We start from the raw sequence: 8,534 nt of genomic DNA, 5'->3' as shown, positions 1-8,534 counted from the left end.
ACGGCACTGGCAACTGCGTGTATAAGGTCATATGAGCGCCTTTAAGGGGTGGGTGTCAACAGAGAAGTTTTTACAGGGAATCAGACTTACTCTGCTCACCTCTCTAGCTTCAACAGCACAAGGTCTGCTTCGACTGTCAAGGCACCCCAAAATAGCAGGTCACAAGAGAGTGACAAACATACAAAAGAAGTAGAGGAAAATGACAATAGTAAGGATTAGGAAAGAAAAAGCAGCAGTTCCCTGTTGTAGATCAGGCACAGTTATGAGTGTGACATGAGTCAGCCCATTTACAATTCTATTGCGCTTGAACGAGAAATGTCCCCCCTTTGGGAATGGCCTGAAGTACTAGTCAGTGGCACTGCCGCGGGGGGGGGGGGTGCGGCTCAGCTTGACATTATTATGGTTAGTGGAATATTGATATATACATTGTATTTGATGATAAAATCATGACGAGTTTCAATGAAATGTACAGGGAAACTCCACACCGATTCTTACTGTCAAAATTTTTATAACTACATATATATTATAACCCACGACTACTTTGGCACTTTCAGAGTAGTCCTATTGTATGTACTGTAACAATAACATGTAGATGTTGCGCCGGTGGCGTAATGGTTAGGACCTCGGACCCATGACCGTAATGCCATGGGATCAAATCCCTTATAAGGGGCCCTAGATCTATGTTGTGTCTTTGCACTTCACCCAGGTGGGAATAGGTACGCAGCTATAGACAGCAAAAGATCTTTGTAATGTTAGTATTAGTTTTTTAGTGTTTGAGCGTGTGCAATCCGCAGCTTGTACTGTACTGGGAAGCAGAGAAAGTGTTCTTATAATATGGTCTGCTGGGGCAATAGTGCTTGAAAAGCTCATAGAGTAAGTTGTAGAGCATTTTATATATATATCCACTTGTTGATTGGCTTTGTTAACTGTTAGTAAAAGTTTTAAGGCACTTACAACACAATTAGGTTATACAAGTGCTGAAGATTTAGAAGTATTACAAAAGAGTTTTATAGAATATATATATTATGCATGCAATTTTTATGTTTTATGCTCCCTATTGACATAATTTCAACAATTTTGGGGATGGGCCAATTAAACCCAGACTGTCAAGGCCAACCCCGACTGAGACAGAGAGGGATACATAATGTCTTTAGTTTTCGTAAGAGTTTTACGGCACTTACAACACAATAAGGTCATATAATATAAGTGCCGAAGACTAGAGGTGTTACAAAAGAGTAGCAAACATAAAAAAGAAGGAGAGATATAGACGATAGTTGTTCGATAGGAAAGGAGCAAACCATACCAGAGCACCCACCAACCACCCACTACAATGTCTCAGGAGAGAGATGGAGATTCTCGATTAAAAACAACAACAACAACAACCTTCCTACACACATCTTCTGGACGCATGGCAATGCGCCTAACCAACACCACAGTGACCACAGACACCAGTATTCAGAGTCTTAGCTTTTCCCAAAAGTTTTAGAAAGAGTTTTACTGCACTTGCAAAACACAAGTCTCAGGGTTTTCAGTAGGTGTTTTACGACACTTGCAACTCAATAAGGTCATATATGTGCTGAAAATTAGAGTTTAGTTTTAGTTTTAGTAAGAATTTTACGGCACTTGCAACACAATAAAGTCATATAAGTGCCAAAGATTAGAGGTGTTACAAGAGAGTAACAAACACAAAAAAGGAGGAGACACAAGTCTGAGTAAAGAGAAACTCACGGACACAGTAATGTACAGGGAAGAAGCAAGACAGATAGACAGAAATAACAGAAGGAAAGAAACTTGCAACACAAGTCATATAAGTGTCAAAGATAAGAGGTGTAACCAGAAAGTAACATACAGAGAAAAGAAGGAGAGGAAAGGATGATAGACTTTTGATAAGAAAAAAAAAAAAGGAGCAGTCCGAGCAAACAACACAAGTGCACCCGCTAACAACGCACATATTATTCAGAGCCACAACAGCACAACGACAATAATCATCACACGACACACCATACACCAAGAAACAAACAAGTCCGTGATCATTGGGTCTTTATGTACCAGGTTCTGTATTGTCCATCACACACAGACACACACACACACCCATGCACACCACTCGGCCTCGTCAGCTCGTCTCTCGCCCTGACCCTCGTTTGTCCCATGAGGTTCTCGACAGCTGCTTAGTTAGTGACGGCCTTCTTGTTGTGCTTCCTGGAGAACTTGAGGTTCTTCAAGAACTTGGGGTCAACCTGTGGGAGGGGGAAAAAGTAGGGATGGTACAGGTTAATTAAGTATAAGTGAAAGTTTGAGGTTTTAGTGGTTCTTTTTTTAGTAGAGGCTTTACGGCGCTCGCAACTGCATAAGGTCATATAATGCCAAGGGGTGGATGTCAACAGAGAAGTCCTTACAGGGAATCAGGCTTATTCTGCTCACCTCTCTAGCTTCAACAGCACAAGGTCTGTTTCGACTATCAAGGCACCCCAAAAACAGCAGGTCACAAGAGAGTGACAAACATACAAAAGAAGTAGAGTAAAAATGACAATAGTAAGGATTATGAAAGAAAAAGCAGCAGTTCCCTGTTGCAGATCAGGCACAGTTATGAGCGTGACATGAATCAGCCCGGCACAGTTATGAGCGTGACATGAATCAGCCCATTTACAATTCTACTGTGCTTGAACGAGAAATGTCCCCCCTTTGGGAATGGCATAAAGACATTACAGTCAGTGGCACTACCCCGGGGGGCATTTAACTTTAGTCAGAGTTCCACATTTGAGTACAAAGACACAACAACAATCATAACATAGTGCGGGAAAGAAACAGGACAGATAGACAGGAACAACAGAGAGACAGAAAGAAGTAGGAGCTATCAGGGGCATTCTTCAATCAATAAGCGGAATTTTAGTGAGATTTTACACACTTGCAAAACACAATTAGATCATATAAGTGCTGAAGATTAGGTGTCACAAGAGAATAATACCAAAAAAAAGAAGGAATAGAGAAAAGACGACACATCATAAGAAGAAAGTGGTAAACCACACCAGAGCACCCGCCAAGCACACCCAACAAGGAAAGGAGAATTTGGGTAATACCGCTAACTGTAGTTTAAATTTACAAAGAGTTTTACAGCACTTGCAAACAGATTTAGGTTGTATAAGTGCCAAGGGTTAGATTTAGAGGTGTTACTAGAAAGTAACATACAAAGATAAGAGGGAGGAGAAATGATGATGAAAGGAAAGAAGGAGCAAACCACACCAGAGCATCCGCCAACCATCCACACATGTAGCTTGCTGGAGCTGCAGGTTTAGTTTGAGTAAAGACATGCGCATCAACACAATAAGGGTTATGTCGTGCTGGGGGAAGAGTAAGACAAACAGGTAGACGGACAGACAATCAAATGAGGGAAAGAAAAGAATAAGCTCTACTAATAGTTAAACAGTGGTGCCCTCCAACTATCCACTTGTTGATTGGCTTTGTTAACTGTTTGTAAAAGTTTTATGGCACTTACAACACAATTAGGCTACACAAGTGCTGAAGATTTAGAAGTATTACAAAAGAGTTTTTAGTTTAGTTTTAGTAGACGTTTTACGGCACTCATAACTGCATAAGGTCATTTGAGCGCCAGAAGATTAGAGGTGTTACAAGAGAGTAACAAACATAAAAAAGATAAAGGGGAGATAAGGACGATAGATGTTTGATAGGAAAAAAGAAGCAAACCACACCAGAGCACCCGCCAACCACCCACTTACAAAAGAGTAACGCACAAAGAAGGGAAAGAGGCGAGATAAGGTGGATAGATGTTTGATAGATAGCAAAGAGTAGCCAACCACACCAGAGCACTCGCCAACCAGCTACACAAAAGCATGGAATCACAAAAGCATCCAGGAGAAGCAATATTGAGAAATCATTTCCAACGTGGAACTTACCCCCTTCATGGAGGGATATCTGTGGGACTTGGGCTTGTGGATGCCATTGCGGTGGTGCTTCTTGTCTGAAAACCACATGATAAAACAATCAATGCACAAGAGCTTTGGAAAGGGACACTGACTGAAAGACAGGATAGGCCCTAGTACAACAGGGATGTGGTAAAAACTGAGTGAGGAGTGGTGCGTATGTGCGCCTAGCAAATACAACATTTTTTAAAAAAGTATGAGTTTTACTGCACTTGTCCTTGAAACACAATTAGGTCATGTATGTATTGAATATTGGAGGTGTTACAAGACAGTAACAAACACTAAAAAAACCAGGAGAGATAAAAATGATAAATGTTCTGCAGGAAAGAAGAAGCAAACCACACCAGAGCACTTGCCAACCGCCCCCTATAAATGGACAATGTTCCACAAACTTTTCCTCTTGTAAGATGCTTGTACTGTGCATCTTTTTCTAGACTAGAATACTACTAGTAACTAAAGATTCCTAAGTTTTAGCTCAGGTGTGTGTGTGTGTGTGTGTGTGTGTGTGTGTGTGTGTATGTGAGTGTGTGCGTGTGCCAAATTGAATAGGTTTGACCATTCGCAACATTGTTAGGTTATTTAAGGAGGGAAAATTAGAGTGAAGTATCTTTTGCAAAGACAATGTCACACCAAGCTGAACCTTGAACGTCCGAACCTGCAATCTCACATTATTGAGTCTGGTGGCCTAACCACTAGACTACCAATGCCACTCACTCCATCTGTCCCCTTTCTCTACCAACAATTCCACCAGGCAAAAAGGATAAACAGGCACAGACACACACACACAGAGGTAAAAGTTAATCTGGGACCCTCTTTCTAAAAAAAGGCATCTTCTGTGCAGGGGAGGATGTCACAACGAGCCAAATGTGGCCGCAATCAGTGGAAATCATGGATGTGGCTTGCTAGTTTGTTATACTTTTAGTAGAGGTTTTTCGGTGCTCGCAACTGCATAACATCATAAGAGCGCCAGAAGATTAGAGCTGTGACAAGAGAGTAACAAACATAAAAAAGAAGAAGGGGGAGATAAAAGACGATAGATGTTTGATAGGAAAGAAGAAGCAAACCACACCAGAGCACCCGCCAACCACACACGGCTTGCTAGTTTGTGTAAACTCCAAACAAGCACTGTAGGTTTACTTTTTACCCACACAGACGCAGTCAGGTTGGCACAAGCAACAAAATATAAAACAAAACACACACAGAGACAGTACTCACTCTGGTTGTGATTGGTGTGATTCTTAGACTTGGCCATCTCGAATGATCTGGAAAACAAAACAAAACAAAAAAACGTAAGTGCATCAGTCAGAAACACACTATCAGAGGAAATAGAAAGAAAGACTGTGACATGTCACATTAGATTAAGTAAGCAACGATAAACAAAATTACGTCAAGTGGGACTGGTACTTGTGGGTTGGGAAGGGAAGAAAGAAACAGAAACATTGTGACATCAGATTAATGTTTTAGTAAGATTTTTATGGCACTTGCAACACAACAAGGTCATATAAGTAAGTGCCGAAGATTAGAGGTGTTCCAAGAGAGTACCTGTCACAAACATAAAAAAGGAGGAGAGATAAAAGTAAAAGACGAAAGTTGTTTGATAGGAAAGAAGGAGCAAACCGCATCAGAGCACCCGCCAACCACCCACTGCCATCAGATTAAGCAACAATAAACACCAAAATACATCAAGTGGGACTGGTACTGGTTTTGGGGAGGGGGGTGGGGGGTGGAAGAAAAGGAGTGGTACGGGCCGGCAGATATCAGATAGGAAAGAAGGAGCACACAACACTAGAGCACCCGCCAACCACCCACCCACCCACCGGCAAACCTGCGGTACCGGTAGTAAAGTCGTGGCGAGAGAAAACAACGTGCAGGACAGCACTGACGTCGCGGCATCAAAGACAAACTAGGAGGGCTGGGCAATGAGTCGCTTTATCATAACCCGGATATCGTTATTGTTAATGCACCTCCTCGGCAAATGTGTTGTGAACCGCTTCGGCAAATTATGGGTTTAGAACCACTTCGACAAACGGGTAAGAGCTGCTTTAACAAATGGGTGCACCCACTTCGGTAAACAGGTTAGGAAAGAGAGTTATGAGTCTGAATTTGGATTATAACGTTTCTCTGAGAATTATCCTGTTATCCGGAGGGAGAGCTTATAAATCCGGATTTCGCCCACCACTGCAACAAATTTGCCCTGCCTGCACTGCACGTCTTGAAGAGCAGGGCTGTTGTTTACGTACGGAGAGTTGTCACGCGCACGTCTTTAGATCGATACAGGGGACGCCTCACACGGAAGCTACTTGTCGGTGTAGGAATATTGTATAATATTATAACCTATTCTAGAGCACAGAAGTGAACGCTTGTTTGTCTGTTTCTTCAGTTTTAGTAAGGTTATATGTAATCGCCAAGAGGTGGATGTCAATAGAGAAGTCCTATTTGTTTCTTTAAAAAAATGTATTTACAGTAAGCGTTTTACGGCACTTGCAACACAATAAAGTCATATAAGTGCTGAAGATTAGAGGTGCTACAAGAGAGTGACGAGGAATCCAACCCGCCTCCCCCTTTCTAATGCGAGAAAAATAGCACCCCTCAGTCGTCACAGTAGTACCCCCCCCCCAAAAAAAACCACCAACAAACCCGTCGGCGCATATCGCCAGCTGAACGCAATCTTGGGCTATAACTCCAATGTCATTACTTTGGGAGTAAAGACTTTGTCACAATGTCCCAGCAGACAGACGAAAATACTCGATAAAAACAAACGCTCCCCACTCAGGGACCCGCATCTTCTGAGTGCGCGAAAACAACACATAAAAAGACAATTAAATTAAATAGACACAAACAATATGGGGTAAAAAACAAAAAAACAAACAACCCAACAGAGCTCTTAGTCTGTGAAAATAACAAAACACCGGGGAAAACCCCCCGGGAAAACGGCACACCTGTCGCACCCAGCTGCTCACGCTACGCACACCAAAAAATTAACCGTGGGCACGTCTTTGATTTAACAAGAACAATTATCACCAACCGACGACGTACCTCGGCCTGCACGGAGCGCGGACAATGACACTTCTTTAACTGGGTCAACAAACATACACGACCATCTCGATGACGTGAGCGATGATTGAGAGGGTCAGAACAATATTAAAGTAAAGAGTCTTAAGTCCCATTGAGGTCGTTTCGAGGAGGAAAAAAACAACCCAACAAGACGGACAGGATAATAATAATAATAATACAACAATTTGGCTAATTTGTTAAGGCCAGGAGTCTGATTTAAAGCTAACCAGTCATTTCTTTCAAACGCTACGCTGTGTAGGCTCCCCTGACGTGTTGCGTCGGGCTTCGAAGAACTCAATTTTTAGCTCAATGTGACTTGCACCCCTTTATTTTTTCGGACACCTGCTTCAATTATACCCCGAACACATTCCATTTCTAAAAATCTAGGTAAACAAGTGCGTCACTGGGAAAGGGAACACGTAAATAGCCCTACCTGGACCAGTACAGGTGAACATTCGCCACAAATCCTTAATTAAAATGTGTATAAGTTAAAAGAAGCATCACTGCCACCCACCCACGTGTATGTATATGTATAGTATAAGGTTTTACGGCGCTCGCAACTGGTAAGGTCATATGAGCGCGCGAAACACAAGTTGTTCACCTCTGCGAAAGTTCACTTCACGACTGGCTAACTAATTTACTTTAAAATGCTAAAAAGTTAAAATATTCAAATTCGGTGTAAATACATTTGTGATCTAAAACAACTTTTAAGTAACAATAAAAGTGGCCCATTCAAAGAGTGAAAAACACCGGGTGAACGACGTAGGCCTTGTATAACAAGTCCAGTAGTGAGGAGCCGAAAAGCTGACACGTTGCTCATTCATTTACGATTGGGTTTTTTTAAGTTGTTAAAATTTTTATTTTTATTTTAAGTATATAAGTGCCGAAGAAAAAAGGTGTTACAAGAGAGTAACAAACACACACAAAGAAGGAGGTGGGATAAAGACGATAGTTGCTTGATAGGAAAGAAGAAGCAACCCACACCAGAGCACCCGCCAACCACCCACCAGAAGAAGAGAGGTGTTACAAGAGAGTAACAAACATTAAAAAAGGAGGTGAGATAAAGACGATAGATGCTTGATAGGAAAGAAGAAGCAACCCACACCAGAGCACCTGCCAACCACCCCCTTTTAATTTACACCCCGATTGGCACAGTCTGTCCAAGATCATTTAGAAGGCGTCACTGCCACCCACATATTGTGGTCCGCGCAAGGAGTGGAGACACGGGCTGTATGAAACATTAACATGTCCAACAATGAGAGGGCGAGAAGCTGTGACAATTGGTTGCTCATTCATTTTCTTTACAAACAGTGTAGGTGGGTTTTTTAACACCACCGTCAGCTTTGCTTGCTTGTTTGAGTATAGAGAAACATCGACACATTAAAAGTCAACGCCCATCAGCTTGGTTAGCTTGTTTTTGTTTTAATAGAGGTTTTACGGCGCTCGCAACTGCATTGGGTATATGGGCGCCAGAAGATTAGAGGCGTTACAAGAGAGCAACAAACATAAAAAAGGAGGAAAGGGGGGTGGGGTGAATGTTAG

The 8,534-nt window shown here is 42.1% G+C and overlaps 1 long non-coding RNA gene across 1 annotated transcript in view; it reads right to left on the bottom strand.

Moving 5' to 3' along the window:
* Window positions 1–2,027: 2,027 nt before the first annotated feature.
* Window positions 2,028–8,534, bottom strand: part of LOC101850620 — a 27,349-nt gene continuing 20,842 nt past the window's right edge. The window contains exons 2-4 of the long non-coding RNA XR_001185434.2: window positions 5,154–5,200; window positions 3,912–3,976; window positions 2,028–2,237 (exon numbers count right to left, since the gene is read on the bottom strand). This is a non-coding gene — a long non-coding RNA (uncharacterized LOC101850620). The remainder of the gene's footprint in view (window positions 2,238–3,911; window positions 3,977–5,153; window positions 5,201–8,534) is intronic.

This window comes from Aplysia californica, unplaced genomic scaffold (genome assembly GCF_000002075.1).
Source record: "Aplysia californica isolate F4 #8 unplaced genomic scaffold, AplCal3.0 scaffold01266, whole genome shotgun sequence".
Taxonomy (NCBI): Eukaryota; Metazoa; Mollusca; class Gastropoda; order Aplysiida; family Aplysiidae; genus Aplysia; species Aplysia californica.
Note: the sequence above shows the minus strand (reverse complement) of the source record. Positions and strands in the feature narration are given on the sequence as shown.